The sequence below is a fragment of the Neovison vison genome, chromosome 13 (assembly GCF_020171115.1).
Source record: "Neovison vison isolate M4711 chromosome 13, ASM_NN_V1, whole genome shotgun sequence".
NCBI classification, from domain to species: Eukaryota; Metazoa; Chordata; class Mammalia; order Carnivora; family Mustelidae; genus Neogale; species Neogale vison.
Genome location: NC_058103.1, coordinates 26,515,708 through 26,532,848, shown reverse-complemented (window position 1 = coordinate 26,532,848; position 17,141 = coordinate 26,515,708).

The window sequence follows — 17,141 nt, the reverse complement described above, 5'->3', positions numbered from 1 at the left end:
AATAAATCCTGAAGTACTGAGGAGGGGAGGTCTCTCATTATCTTTGGGGCCATTTTGGGCCCCTCTCCTGACCTGGGAAATGATAGGCATGGTCAGACATCATCAACATGAAGTCCACTTGCCCAGAGAAGGGCTGAGGAGGCAGATGGTAAATACTGCAAAATCTACGTCTGTTCCCAGTGCTGTCAGTTGGTGATTTTCCTGATACCCTTTGAAAGCAATCTGAAAATTATGTACGTCCTCTCATGTTTGTAAATTGACCTCTATAATTTTTCATTATTAAATATTGAGGAACAATATGGTTCTGTTATATAATAAGCATTAATATTTTAAAATATAATCATTATATTATTTCTTAAAATATAGCCAATGGATCCTAATCATAATTACTACAAACCCACAATGATCTATGAAAAATAGATGAACAAGCTCTATTTTAACATTAAATATTATATCTTACCTGTTTTTCAATTTGTATTTCCATTAACATCCTCCCTGAAATTTTATCTTCAGTGTATTTTTATGTTTAAGTTTACTTAAACCATTAAATATGTATCTCTAATATTTTATAAGGTACTTTTAAGAAATTCCTCTGACTATAGTTTCTAAATATTAGAAATGTATTCTGTCTTAGGTATCACTACAAATATTATTAATAAGCATTTGCTCTAAACCCCGTAAATATAGTAAATATCATTAATAACTTTTAAACATTAAATAGTAAGAATAAAAAATAAAAAAAAAAACTACTGGACATGCAACTCTTAATAAATATTCATTAACTATTCATTAATACATATGCTTGATTAGTGAAATGACATAAAACCCCATCTCATTTTTAAAAATCTATTTTACATTTTTATAGATAAAATCACTCAGTAATCTTGTTCCATTCATAAGTACAAGGAAGGAAAAGATAATGCCCATCAAAAGCAAAAGTAATTTGTTACTTTACATGGAAAGGTTTTCTTAAGATTTACAAATAATTATTTATCTGTGAAGTTTTTACCTAGAGACACCTTGTTTAACTTAACATACTATAATGAATTGGAAAACAAAATGTTAGTATTAATATCTTTACATCTTTGCTAACACATTTTTTTTCTACTTTATAAAATGCACTTATTTTGTAAGTGCTTTTGAGGTAGACAGAGATCCAGAGCCCCAGAGCCCCTTAGGGAGGACTTGTCTAGTGGTGACTAATGTGGTCATCCCATCATTTTGGAGTGATGCTCAACAACTTTGATGAACATGTCTTGCCGCAGAATTCCCACTTGGGCTGTTCTAGGCAATGTTGGGCCTGCATACCATTCAGCTACTTTGTAGGCTCAATCCTGTTCCCTCAACCTCTTTTCTACAGGTATTGATTCCAGTGAAAACTTCTTTTGTCCTAGCCTTCATTTTCTTCTGGACAAACCCACCTATGACAACTTCAAATACAATTTTGTCAAAACTTTGGGCTTTAAGTTTAGCTCTATTTATGGAAAATATCCGTATTTATTTTTAAAAAAATTTAAAAAGACATATCTTTAGGGTATCTCTACACTCAACAGGGGTTTGAACTTACAACCCCGAGATCAAGACCCAACAGGTTCTACCAACTGAGCCAGGCAGGCCCCAGAAGATGTCTATCTTCAACCAAAATGGTTAACCACATCAGTTTGAAAAAAATTACTTGTATTCTGTCAAAAAAGTCTTCCTTCATTTTATATTTCAAGAAAGCAAATTAAAACATTTGTTAAGAAGTGTTATCTTCTTAAATTTAATTTTATTTTAAAGGTTTTATTTATTTATTAGACAGAGAGAGAGAGAGAGCCAGAGAGCACAAGTGGGGGAAACAGTAGAGGGAACTGGAGAAGCAGGCTCGCCGCTGAGCAGTGAGCCCAATATGATGGTGGGGCTTGATCCCAGGGTCCCGATATCATGAGCTGAGTTGAAGGCAGTTGCTTGACCACCCAAGCCACCCAGGCAGCCCGAGAAGTGTTATCTTTTAAAAACACAGAAATAAAATACAAAACAAGTCTGATCAGGAGTATTAAAAATAATTAAGATAAAATGCTGAAGGTTTAATGATATTTATGTATCTATTTTTATAAAGACAGGAAACAATATAAACATGTTATTTACCATTACTTAAATGATAATAATAAAGCAATAAAATGTATAATCAAAGGAGATTTTTTAGGGACTAACAAGTAGGAAAAAAGGGTATGTTTTTGGTTACTCTGCATATTCATGTATTGGACTCTTGTGTTTAGCTTCTGAAAATGATTAAATGTAAATGAAAAATAAAAATAAGAATAAATATGTTTTAAAGAACATGATAAATGTGAATTGGAATGTATGGAATGGAATGTATGTTGTACCAAACATTAACTGGTCTGAACGTTCACATATAATTATACTTTTTGTTAAGAGGTAAATGTATATTAAGCATTTTATAGGAGAAAATAAAGATTAACTGTATTTGGAATAAATATTTAATAATATAACTGATATATGTTTTATCTACTTTGGCAATGCACAACAAATATGACAGAAATAATGATAATGTCTTATCTATTGATTTACATAGGATATTTCAAAATATTTTGCAGTCCTTCAAAGCATTCTGTTTACATTTAAAAGACTCAACATTACAAACTTCCATTACTCTGGCTGTTTGAAGGAGCTTTTCATTACAGTTAATGACAAGTTCTAATCATGAAAACTGATGAAATTGAAAAGAATTGTTTATGTTTAGGGTAGATCCATGTTTTGTAGACCCTGATGTTTATACAAACTTTTTGGGTGACTTTTGAGAGAAAAATGATAACAACAAATATCACTATAATTGATAATGAGCACAAAAGTATTTACAATGAGCTAAGAAGTCATAACAGATTATAAACTTTAAAAGCTGACACATAACATGAAAATCATAAGGCATATGCCATGGTATTTTCTTAATTAACTAAATGCCTATCATAGCCCTATAATTATTTTTTCTAAATTGTCTGTAAGCTCTTTGATAACTTCTTCATATAATATTAATTTCTAGTATTCTCTCTAAAAGAAAATAGAAAGATGATTTGGTTTTTATTGTCATTGGTCATTTTTTTTTTAAATTGACCAATTGGTCAAATTTTTTAAAAATTTTTTTCTCAGAATATGGGTATGTCTAAGACTGAGTTTAATTACAGACACGTGCTTATTGAGTATTGTTTTAAGGTTGGGAAATGCAGGCTTCCTGATAAACATTATTTCTCAAATTCTCATCCAAAAAGAAAAAAAAACTTGTGGTTTTCATGCTGCATTTCCTTGAAAGGAGAGAGTTTGAGAATTGGCCATTCATGGATAAGAACGGACTCCTTGGTTTGACATTTTCCAATACTGATCCCTGGAAGAATTTTCCTTAGACCAACTCTGGCTCTGTACAGTTCAACCCTTACTTGGCCTTTCCCACCCATGTGTTTCTAGGTCTTCTTGCCCTAAAAGGCAAGTTCACATCATGATACTACATGTGGACCAGGAAGACAGCAGAGTTTGTACAAAGGATGGGCAAAGATTTCCTAAGAGCCATTTTACCACCAGATGGCTAACAAAAATATGACTATATACTGATGTGACTGCAAACCACATAAATACTTAAATCCTGAACTGAACCCATCGCCAGCTCAATTGTCCTTGGACAGATCCTAAAAATGTTCACGGCCCATCTAAAGCTACTCCACATAGGGAGAAGCGTAACAGAAGGCGAGTTTGCATAGGCATGAAAAATTATTTTACCAGACTAATAATTTTTACAGAAACACATGACTCTGGGAACACACTGCTAGTTAGCCCCTTCCAGGGCCTTGAAAGTTTCCCTTGCCAGCAAGGATCCTTGAAGCTTAAGCTTCAGTAGCTTTAAGGTAAATCCACATCTGTTTATATTTAAATAAGTGAAAATATTTATTTTAAAGCTCAATATTTCCCACTGATGATTTGTGCTTTGTTCTCAAGGGGTTTCTCTCAAGAGAGATGCATTATTTCACAATAGTGGTTTTGGTGGGTTTTGTTCTGTTTTTGTTTATGGTAAGAAGGGAGATGGGAGAATTCAAGCTGTGAAATAAAAATTGCCATTACTCCCACAATTTTACTTTATTATCCATTCCAAAGTGCCCATGTGAAAAGAAGTTTTGCCTCTAACAGTAATGCTGTAAGTCAGGAAAAGGCTGGAAGAATTTTGTGACGTCTCAATTAAACATTAAAGTTTCACTTTGTCCCCTTTGGGGAAAGGTGATGCTGTTTTCTGTTCCCCTTTTTCTCTCTCTCTCCCCTTCCTTCCTTACTCTATCCCTCAGTCCCTTTCTTCTTCTTTCCCTTCCTTCCCTCCCTCCCTCCCCTCCTTTTTCTCCCTCCTTCTTTCCTCATGGAAACTCTGTAAACTCTGGAACTCTACTGAGAACTCTGAGACTTTCTCAAGATGGACTTTAGGAAAGTCCATGAGATTGTGGAAAGCAATTTCCTGAAGAGTTCTAGAGCACTTGTAGACTTTGAAGAGTCTTTGTTTGTTGCATTTTTTGAATCATTTTGCTGTGGACCAGGGATTGGGCAAACTACTTCTGTAAAAGGACTCAACCCTGCCATTGTAATGCGAAAGCAGCCATAGTCAATAGGTAAATGAACGGGTATGGCTGTGTTTCAAAGGATATTCTTTACCAGGGAAAGCAATAGTCCGGATTTAGCCCCTGATCTCAAGTTTGCTGACTGACCATGGCCATCAGCTACTAACAGGTCTGAAGACAGGTGGAATCACAGACCAACATTTCCAGAGAAACCACTGTTAAGTTCCTCCAAATTTGGAAGCATGAACTTTGGTTGCATGGACAGCCTAGAGCCCATTGGTCAGGGATTCCTAAAATAAACATGCCCAATCATTAACTCTGCAATGTCTTGTCAGAAAGAAGAATGCATATGATATTACTTAGAAAACACATTATATGCTAATTCTTTTCCAGAATCTAGGTTGAACAGGGCTCAATTCAAAGGAGTGTATTTAAACAGAACTTGGCAAAGTTTGTAAAAGTCCCATAGAGTTCCAAGTCAGAGGAAAAGTACTAAAAATCAGCAGTACTCACTCAATACCTTTTGTAGAGATCATACTGACACCATTACTATCCATTTCAACTTGCACCTGGTTCCGTCCCTGCCTCACGGGACACCTATTTAACATCAAATGACAGGCAAAGTTCTCTTATAAGGGAGTCCTGGAGAATTCCCCATCCACCAACTAAGGTTCTGTTTATTGTTTAAAAAAAAAAAAATGAACCAACTAGAATAGGATCAAATCTCTATAAAAAGTCTGCTGTCTAAGGGACACTGAAATGGGATAACTGCAAGCACAGAAGAAGAGAGATTCTGGTAAAAATATCAGAACCATGACAACGATGACTGCAACCCAAGACTGGAAATTGTGTCAGATGTCCCAGCCTGACTGTGCACGGGGAAAGCCATCTGTATTCCATGGATCAGGTTGGCCGGCCACTTGAACTTCAACTTCCATCTCATGCCAAGGAAGCTGGGTTACATATAGCCACAGACTCTTGTGGGGATGGGCAGAAATGGTCTATATGCTCAGCATGAGAAGGATTATCCACTCAACTTTAACTTTCTTCTTAGCCACACAGGTAAACCATAATCTATTGTCAAAATTTTCTCATCATGTTTTGGAGTTTCTAATGCCTTAAAGAAGTGATTTATTCTCTCTGAGAAACACTTGTGTTTTGATAATATTTCATGATCTGAAATCAGATTTCCATTGGAGTGGGTTAACAAGAGAGGGAAGAAATGGAATGGCTATATACTATGCTTTCTTTTCTGTTACACAATTGTTATTTGTACAATCAGAATTATTTTAAAAGCAAACATAAGAGTTAAGTAGATCCTATTGATCACATCAAAGAATGTACCCAACTACACCTGGTTTTTAAAATATAAATCTTCTGGTTCCATTGAAGTTTTGTTTTCTGAATCTAAACTGTTAATAATCACTGCTGAACAAAATCTTGAGGCTCTGTTCAGATCTAGGAAATTGCTAAAACTTATTGAGCACTTACTGTGTCCCTGGCACCATTCTAAGCACATTACTGGGAATAACTGATTTAATGCTCACATAATGCTTTATAATGCTTTATAATGCTACCATGACTGGGCTCAGTCCATTAATGAGGCTCAGAGAGTTATGCAAAGTAACAAATGTTACTTGCCTTCTTCCTGTTATCATCAGAAATACAACTTCCTAAATCTTTCTGGTAAAGAAGTAGCCAAAACGAAATTTGAAGGATAGAGAGAAGCTGAGAAATGGATGGGAGCAGGGTGGGTGGTAGAAAGTATGAGAGGAAGAGAGTCCTCAAAATAAATTTCTGTGTGCTAGCATAAAACCTCCCAAGGTTCTTTTCTAGTTAGAAGTGACTTCTACAGCTGCCTCACCACCTCTGTTAACCCCAACTTGATTGCCCTTTGAGACCCAGTCTTTTGTGTTTCTTCATCTCTATCACATAGTCCCTCAACTCCTTTAACAGGTACAGGACCAACTTCAGAGCTGCTTCCTGATACAGCTGCTTGCTGTTAAAAGACTTGAAGTTACTTAAGGCAAGTTTACTCCATCATAAGTTTTACCAATGCATTTAACTTAACAAGGTTCTACAACAGTCACAAAGTTATTCACAACAGGAATCGAGAAAGATCATCTCTGGAACAAAGAAAGTCTCTTCTTGTGTTATGCTCTCATCAGCTACCTTGTGCAAGGGGAGGGTTCAAATTTTTCACCTTCATCCCCCTATAGTTAGCTAGATAATGTCCACAAAAGCTTGTGTAATTTGCTAACCTTTTCTGTCTCCTTCGCTGGACTGTATGCTGAAGTGTGGAATATGGAAGATCCCAGCGTTTGGCACCAACAAACTCAGACTGCAACAGTGATTCCCGATTCTCGACCCCTCATGAGTTGCTCGACACCTAATGAGATGGATGACTTAGGATTAGAAAAAAAAGAAAACAATGGTGAGTGTAGGTATCTTTCCATGATTTACAGTTAAATGTTGTATTCATTTCCTTCGGTTGCCAGAACAAACTGCCACGAATTTGGTGGCTTCTAACACTAAAAATGTATTCACTTCCAGTTCTGGATGTGAGCAGTTGGAAGTCAGAGTGTGTGTGTGGACCTGTTCCCTCCCAGGGATGGTGGGGGAGAATCCTTTCTGCCTCTCCCGAGCTCCAGGCACCTGCACACAATCCTTGGTGGTGGTGGCTTCTGGCTTCATCAATGTAATCTCTGCCTCATCTTCATGTGGTCTTCTTTGCTCTTGTGTCTCCTTCTCTGTCATTTCTGAGGACACTGCCATTGCATTTAGAGTCTACTCAAATCCAGGATTCCATCTCCAAATCCTTACCTTAATACATTTGCAAAGACCCTTATTCTAAAGACGGTCACTTTCTGAGGTTCTGGTTTTGGGCTTGAATATCTTTTTGAGACACAATTCAGTTTACTATAAATGTGTTCTTGTTTATAGGTTTGTTTTTTTTTTTCCCTGAATGGTACAATTTCGAATAGTTACAGAGTTAAAACTTCCTTTCTTTTGTGAAATGACAGTAAGTGGTTGTATTTACATATGTATGTGTATCATAATTCCTTTTTTTTTTTTGCAAAATAAAAGTTGGCAATCTAATTCCTTTTCCATGTTTCCTTAAGAATGGTCCAGGAAATCAATCACAGTTTGGAAACCATATGATTACAAAACTGACCCCAACTTGCTGAAATGATTTCCTTTCTGTAAATGAGATACTCTCTGATTTTTGTATATCTGACTTTCAAATAATTTTCACTTTGATAGATGCTACATGAGTACCTCTAAACACCTTTTCAAAAACCCAAATCAGACTTTCTTATACAAAAAAAACAAAACAAAACAAACAAACAAACAAAACCCAACCAGTTATTTCAACCTATTCCACAGTGACACTGCCTGCTACCCAGGTGTCGGATGTGACATTTTGTCATCTTTTTATACAGTTGGGTTTGTGAAATTATGTGAACATTTTATTGTGTTTTGATTTAACAATTTTGCTTTTGAAATAAGAAAGTGATAACGTGAAAATAAGAACTGGTCTTGAACATAATATAACTGAGACACAGGTTAAAAATACTAGGTGGGCTGAAATGGTGACTCTGTCACCTCAGTTGGATGCATCCCATACTAAGGTAAGGAGATATGAATTAAATTTGAAGGAAAATGACAGAGTTAGAGACTGTATATAGGTGGTAGAAAAATAATATCAGCAGTTATACCTTCAAAGTGACATATTATTATATTTTATATCTTCCAACATTTGAAGATATTTTGTATCTTCAAAGTGAGATAAATCTACTCATCATTTGAGTACATTTATTTTCTTCCCTGTAACTTATCTGACATATCTTGGGACTATATTATGGTATAGAAATAGGGGGCTTTGTGTAGTTGTAATTGTAATTGTAGGAATAGAATTAGTAGTAGTAATAGCAGTTCAATTATTTGTAGACATAGTTAAAAACAATACAAAAGCAGCAAAAGTAATTTTATTGTATTATATTAAAATTGATGATGCATATGTTGTTCTATACCTATTAAGCTCTAGACATATGTTAATTATTTTATGCATTGTGATACAGTCTTCATTTTGCAATTGGTTAAATTGGATATCTTATTGAGCTGCTTGGTCATGTGGCTTTCATTCATAGTTTTCCTTTCCTAATCTAGAAGTTAAGCTCTTTAGTCCAAGGCCAGGCCCTACGAAGAGGTAAATGAGAGTCAAATATAACCCACAGATAATTAATGATTGTTTTACTTTTGAATCTAAAATTTTGGGGCCTGACATAGAGTTGTGTTCCCCACCATTACCACTTCCTTCTAGTTCCCTGCTGGGAGTGTTATCATGTGACCCCTGAAGCCATTTGTGCTTGAAACTCTGGACAAGTGGTGAGGAGATGGTGAGCACCACAGGAAAGAACTGGAGTGAGTTTTATTTCCTTGATTAACAGGAGTCAAGGACTGTCTAGAGATCTCCCCTGACTTCTCTTTGCTCAGGACCCGGCTGCAGTGAGGTAGACAATGGAGAACTCAAGGGTGTTACTTTGCTAAATTTGGAGCAACTGGTATCTGCCTGCAGAACTCCCTTACCCACCTCTACACATACTCTTATCTTCCTGGAGCCCTTTTCCATCTACTGTTGCTTTTGTTTGTTTGTTTGTTTTAAAGAATTTATTTATTTATTTTAAAGATTTAATTAATTTATGTGACAGAGAGAGAGAGAGACAGTGGGAGCAGGGACACAAGCAGGGGGAGTGGGAGAGGGGGAAGCAGACTTCTTGCTGAGCAGGGAGCCGGATGTGGGGCTTGATCCCAGGATCCTAGGACTCTGGGATCATGACCTGAGCTGAAGGCAGATGCTTAATGACTGAGCCACCCAGGTGCCCCAAGAATTTATTTATTTTAGAGAAATAGAGAGAGAGAGCATAAGTGGGAGGAGAAGCAGAAAGAGAAGGAGAGAATGGAACCTGATGCAGGTCTTGATCTTACAACCCAAAAATCATGACCTGAGCCAAATACTCAAAAGTCAGATGCTTAGCCAACTGAGCCACCCAGGTGCCCCTGTTCAAATACTTAATTAGAGGAAATGATAAGACATTTTTTTGAAGCTGGACATATAAAGGTAAATATATAAAAATTATAGATCCATCTCTGGGCATATACCTTGTACATCTGGTTCTAAGTCAAGGTTTTCTTTCAATCATATTTATGTGTGACTATTCTAAAAGACCACTGTTACACCCAATGTAAGCTAGCCAAGCCATTCCACTATACTTTTTCTTCCTGCTGAATGGCATTTTTCCCTGCAGTAGAAGAGAATTTATTTGCTCTTTTTCCTGTTTTTGCTTGTTAAAAGATGCTTCCTTTCACACCTAAACTGATCTACATAGTCCTGACATATATCAACCAGAGTTCCTTTTATATAAATGTGACAAATGAAGGATTTGTCTCATTTCAGCCATTTAACTTATTATTGTTTCTCACCTGAGGTGATGGGGATGTGACATTGTATCTAGGCAAGAGTACTCGGCTGGATAATAAATTTTATTGAGTAGATTCCAATACCAACTAATAAGTCTATGATAATTACATTGCTTTAACATCTAAGACAATGATTTGCTCTCTTCTTTCTCACTTCCTTATTTCATTTTTACAGAGAACAAACAACTGTACCCATATTAAAGTGAATTAAAGAATATAATCAAGATAAATCATGATTTTTTAAAAGATTTTATTTATTTATTTGACAGACAGAGATCACAAGTAAGCAGAGAGACAGGCAGAGAGAGAGGAGGAAGTAGCCTCCCCACTGAGCAGAGAACTCTATGTGGGGCTCGATCCCAAAACCCTGAGATCATGACCTGAGCTGAAGGCAGAGGCTTTAACCCACTGTGTCACCCAGGCACCTCATAAATCATGATTTAAAATCATCTTACAAGACTTATTTGTAAGAGTATTCTTCTTCTTATTATTATTATTGTTATTATTATTTGCTAAACTAGAACTGAAAGCCTGTGGATATCTCCAGGAAGTGAGAAGTTCAAATGAATTGTTTGAGAAATGATGCTTACCTTGGCTTTTTCAATTTGTTCCCCAATTAATAGAGATCGACTTATGTCAAAAATAATTTTTAAAAAGTTAGAAAGCATGGGCTCTGTCTATATAGAATGACCCATATAAAATGATCCCTACAAATTCCATTTAGAATGAACATATGTCAAAAATTTAACCCATTAATGAGAGAATCAGAAGAATGGCAAATCTAGAAAGCATTTGAGGAGTAAGAACTTACATAGTTGGTCACAAAGCCCAGTTAGGGCCACAGCTGATTAAGTCTTGGAGGGCATGATGTTTGGTGTTACTTCTCTACAGGACTGACATTTCCTGTATCTCTATAAGGTGAAACCATAAGTTCTGTTTTTGATGGCTTAATTTCCTGAGGAGCAAGAGGTATTAATTAACCATACAAGCCTCCTTGTCAATCACATAATTCAGAGGCTCACAAGGGTGAACAAGAACTAAGTCCAGAGAATTAACTTCTGACTAGAAAATTCATAAAGATGCTCAGATTGCATTTACTATTGCATTTACTATTCTTTGAGGTTTTTTTTTTTTTCCTTCTAATTGTTCTCACTGTTCATTCTATACCATGGTGAGGAAAGCAAATGCAAATGTGTAACATTCCCTTCCACAATTTGTACTTGGAGTTCCTATACATTTGGAAGAATTGCTCCCTGCTTAAAATCAGCCAGATCCAATTGGGTTCTGCCTACCTGTAAGACACAGAGCAGGTCTTGTCTCAGATTCCTGGGAGAACTCTGTGAGCATCAGTTCTACATATAAAGGGTAATTCCCCTGCTTTAATGATGGATTTATTGTATCTCATTAAAATGAGATTTATCCCCAGCTATGTTACTGCAAGTATAAGCTTGATTATAGAATCAATTTGTCCAATTACATCCTGGTTAAAAAGGAGGTCAAATTCTGGCAAATAATTATATTTCCAAGAAAAGTAATGAGACTCAGGAATAATTTTGGGGTGTATGTCTGTTCATTTGTTTTTAAATTTAGCGGCCATGGTGGCTGAGATACCATTTTTAAGCTCAGGACTACAGACATATTAAAAAAAAAAAAAGGAGAAAGCGCTTCTTTACCAATAGGAAAAGAGAACACAAAACTAGTACCAAAATATTCTAAAACAATAGCTACAATTAGATTTCCCTTACACATTCATTTATTTTTTTTTAAGATTTTATATATTTATTTGAGAGACCGAGAGACAGAAATAGTGACAGAGAGCAAGAGTGGGAGGAGAGGGAGAAGTAAGATCTCCGCTGAGGAAGGAGCCTGACGTGGGGCTCAACCCCAGGACCCTGGGATCATGACCTGAGCAAAAGGCAGATGCTTACTGACTGAGCCACTCCCTTACCCTTTTGTTTTATACTGTGTGAATTAAGCTTTGATCTTTTGGATTTGGGGTCAGTAGTTAGCTTCCATGAAATCTGCTTCTGAATGACAGAAGCTTCTGGAAATTCTGAGTTAATTAACAGTTAACTCGGACAATCTCAGAGTTACCTAAGTGAAGCCAGCTCAAGCTTCAAAGCCCGTTTCCATGAGCTGATTTCTTGAAATAGCAATAGTTAAAAGCACCTGATAGAGTCCTTTTTACTGAAGCACTGAGACTATCTTTCTTTGTTAAAAGCCCAATGCCCAGCTTGTAACTTATAAAAAAACTTAACAAGCATCTGCTTATGAAAAGTCCAATGGCCATGGTTAATTTATTATAGTAACTAATAATATGAGAAGAGAAGAGAGTGAAATTCTCCATTGGGTTGTAAGAATCCGATCCGTCTCTTTTGAAAATAAAAACATGCCAAGCATGGCAAGGAAGTTGACAAATCTATGAAATTTATGATCTCCAAAATATTTATAATTATTGTATTTTACCTCCATAATTCTCCTTTAAGTTGAGAAACTTTTCCCATGCAGTTCTTAGGATAATTGGTGGAGTAATAAAGTAATATAGATACATCAACCAAACCAAGTTACTTTTTTTTTTTTTTAAAGATTTTATTTATTTATTTGACAGAGAGAGATCACAAGTAGGCGGAGAGGCAGGCAGAGAGAGAGAGGGAAGCAGGCTCCCCGCCGAGCAGAGAGCCCGATGCGGGACTCGATCCCAGGACCCTGAGATCATGACCTGAGCCGAAGGCAGCGGCTTAACCCACTGAGCCACCCAGGCGCCCCCCAAGTTACTTTTATCATCTCTTTTTATACAGGGTGAAAGAAGAAATCTGCATGGTAACCTACTGCAATTTAGTTCTACATTTAAATGTATTTAATATAGACATAGTTATTAAATATAGACTCTAATTTTGACAAGGCAAAATCAATGGACTTATCAAAAAAAATATTTGGTCTTTGATGAAGATAGGATCACAGGTCTTGAGAATATTAGGTTGATTCCAGCTCACCAAGGAGACACTGCAATGTTTTAAATAAGCATAGAATATAAAACAATTAGAAGGTAACTTAATACTTTCAAGAGTGAAGACCTTTGTTCTTCCTTTTTTCCTTTGGATTATAGACATAGAAGTTTGCTGTAGCACGGAAAGTGATTTGAGTGAGATAGAGAATCTGCTATCTGAGGAAATTACACAGCAGGTGAAGACTAATATTTACTATGTCTTAGAGATGATTACTAAATACTGGAAGATCATTTGTCATTTTAACATAGAGAAAAAAATCCTAGTTTGCATTAATATAATATTTGGCAGTAAAGGATTAGCAAGCTACAAATAAACCCATCGAAATGAGTCAACATTACAAAATTTTGACATATTTCATTCCTTTTTCATGACCATTTGCAATTATTAGAAACCAAAACCAGTAAGATTTACTACACTCAAACCTTCTGCAACATGCCGTAAATGCTCACTTTGTCCTTTATGCTAATTTTGTATTGGAATAGTCTGATACTTTAAGACAAAACTACTCTCCTAATCCTTCAAAAACAAAAATACATCCACATTTTGTATACACAGTTGTAATAGTGGCGGCACCTCAGTATTCTCTCTTACTTAATTGTTATCCATATGTCTATATATTATACATTAATTAACTCAATTTAACATTGGATTAAGGGTTTAAGTTAACTAAGGATCTTGTGGATGATGTTTAATCAGATAGACATTAAAATATAAGTACTGTTCTCTAATTTTCCTTTCTGTATTTTCATTGTTAGTGTATAAGAAAGCAACTGATTTCTGTACATTGATTTTGTATCCTGCCACATTACTGAATTGCTGTATGAGTTCTAGTTGTTTGGGGATGGAGTCTTTTGGGTTTTGCATATAATGTATCACGTCATGCGCGAAGAGAGAGTTTGACTTTGTAAAAATATTTGTCAAGGTTATAACTTTATATTCTCTTAACTTTAAATATTTAATGAAAATACTATTAACTTATCTGAACAATAAGTAAATATGAGAACTCGGAGACATTCGTTTTTGCAGTCTTTTGATGGGAAAACAAACTCAATGTTATAAAGTCATAAAAAATCTATAAAACAACAAAACACACTTTTGTATTATGTACACACTGATAAGGAATAACACTCATAGCTGTTTTTCTTTTTAAAAATTTTATTTATTTATTTGACAGACAGAGGGAGAATCACAAGTAGGCAGAGAGGCAGGCAGAGAGACAGGGGGAAGCAGCCTCCCCGCTGAGCAGAGAGCTGGAAGCAGGGCTTGATCCCAGGACCCTGAGATCATGACCTGAGCTGGAGGCAGAGGCTTAACCCACTGAGCCACCCAGGTACCCCCTTATAGCTGTTTTTAAACTAATGTTGCAAACCAATGCAAGGATTCATTTTGTTTAGGTATACTCAAACTCTTATGAAAAATTCTATGGCTTAATTTTATATAAGAAGTATTTTTCTTTTTTCTTAAAAGTCTGGCACACTTAATGTATTTTAACTTCAGCTTTCTTATTTTCTTGGGATTCTAGAAGTATTAGATTCATGCAAGCCCTTATCCAGAGTAGACCTCCTTTAGTTTGAGAGAATTTAAAATTTAATTTGCCAACACTCTTCAAAGATTAGGAGATATCTCACATTTACATGGGGAAAGGTATGAGCTCATCTTAATTATAAACATACAAACACAAGAAAAGCCGGCAGCTTCCCCTGCACACATCTGCAGGAGGTTAGATGTCATCTAGAAACCAAAACCTACCAGGCCAAATTTCAAAGAACAGTTCTGTTTTCCAGTGGGTATATGATATATTTTTTTTCAATTTATTTATTTTCAGAAAAACATTATTCATTATTTTTTCACCACACCCAGTGCTCCATGCAAGCCGTGCCCTCTATAATACCCACCACCTGGTACCCCAACCTCCCACCCCCTCGCCACTTCAAACCCCTCAGATTGTTTTTCAGAGTCCATAGTCTCTCATGGTTCACCTCCCCTTCCAATTTACCCAAATTCCCTACTCCTCTCTAACGCCCCTTGTCCTCCATGCTATTTGTTATGCTCCACAAATAAGTGAAACCATATGATAATTGACTCTCTCTGCTTGACTTATTTCACTCAGCATAATCTCTTCCAGTCCCGTCCATGTTGCTACAAAAGTTGGGTATTCATCCTTTCTGATGGAGGCATAATACTCCATAGTGTATATGGACCACATCTTCCTTATCCATTCATCCGTTGAAGGGCATCTTGGTTCTTTCCATAGTTTGGTGACTGTGGTCATTGCTGCTATAAACATTGGGGTACAGATGGCCCTTCTTTTCACGACATCTGTATCTTTGGAGTAAATACCCAGGAGTGCAATTGCAGGGTCATAGGGAAGTTCTATTTTTAATTTCTTGAGGAATCTCCACACTGTTCTCCAAAGAGGCTGCACCAACTTGCATTCCCACCAACAGTGTAAGAGGGTTCCCCTTTCTCCACATCCTCTCCGATACCAAAAAAACTGAGATTATTCCCTGCATATTCTCAGATCACAATGCTTTGAAACTTGAGCTCAATTACAAGGAAAAGTTCCGAAGGAACTCAAACACCTGGAAGCTAAAGACCACCTTGCTTATGAATGCTTGGATCAACCAGGAGATCAAAGAAGGACTGAAACAATTCATGGAAACCAATGAGAATGAAGACACTTCGGTCCAAAACCTATGGGATACAGCAAAGTCAGTCCGAAGGGGAAAATACATAGCCATCCAAGCCTTCCTCAAAAAAACTGAAAAATCCAGAACACACCAGCTGTCTCTACACCTTAAAGAACTGGAGGATCAACAACAAATCAAACCATCTCCACACATAAGAAGGGAAATCATCAAGATTAGAGCTGAGATCAATGAGGTAGAAACCAGAGATACAGTAGAACGTATCAATGAAACTAGAAGCTGGTTTTTTGAAAGAATCAATAAGATCGATAAGCCACTGGCTACACTAATCCAAAAGAAAAGAGAGAAAGCCCAAATTCATAAAATTATGAATGAAAAGGGAGAGATCACAACTAACACCAAGGAAGTAGAAACAATCATCAGAAGTTATTACGAACAGTTATATGCCAATAAGCTTAGCAACCTAGATGAAATGGATGCATTCCTGGAAAAATATAAACTACCAAAATTGAACCAGGAAGAAATCGATAACCTGAATAGACCGATATCTAATAACAAGATTGAATCAGTGATCAAAAACCTTCCAAAAAACAAGAGCCCAGGACCTCACGGATTCCCTGGGGAATTCTACCAAACCTTCAATTATTATTTTTTTTTTTTTGAGAGAGAGAGAGAGATAGATAACATTTGTATGTGGCAAGGGCGGGGCACATACAGAGAGAGAAAATCTTAAGCCGAGTCCACGCCCAGCATGGAGCCCAATGTGGGGCTTGATCTCATGTTCCTGGGATCATGACCTGACCCAAAATCAAGAGTTTGTCCCTTAACCGACTGGACTACCCAGGCACCTCTCCAATGGAAATGTAATACTTTAGAATATATTTGCTTTCAGTTCACAGATAGATAAATAGGTAAGTAAAAATGACTGACAAAGTCATTTAGGTGTGTACTGACTAACAGACATGACCAGGAACCAGAAACAGAGAATTAGGAACAGGATGGGAATACAAAAGTAAGAAACAGAAATAGCAAAGATAAAGCCTTAGCATCACTGGGGATTCAGTTCTGCGACAGAGACAGTATCTCCCCAGGTTTGAAGAGCCCATGGGATGCATTTCTCAGAAAATATAATTGGTACTTTGGTTTATTCAGACATGTCAGTGGAACATCTGTCAAAACTGTCAATGTATAATTTTCAAAAAATTAAAAACATGAATTTCATATAAAATTGAGTAAATATATGCCAGAATGTATTTGACTTATTATTGAGTGAAACAACAGAATAGAAAAATTGATTGGGAAAAACCTTTGAGAATCAGGGAATGTGTAAGTCTATCAGGAAAAGTGTATGGAAGGTATTTGCTAAGTTAAAGGCAAAACTGATTGATGCCCTACAGGGCAATAAAACTATATAA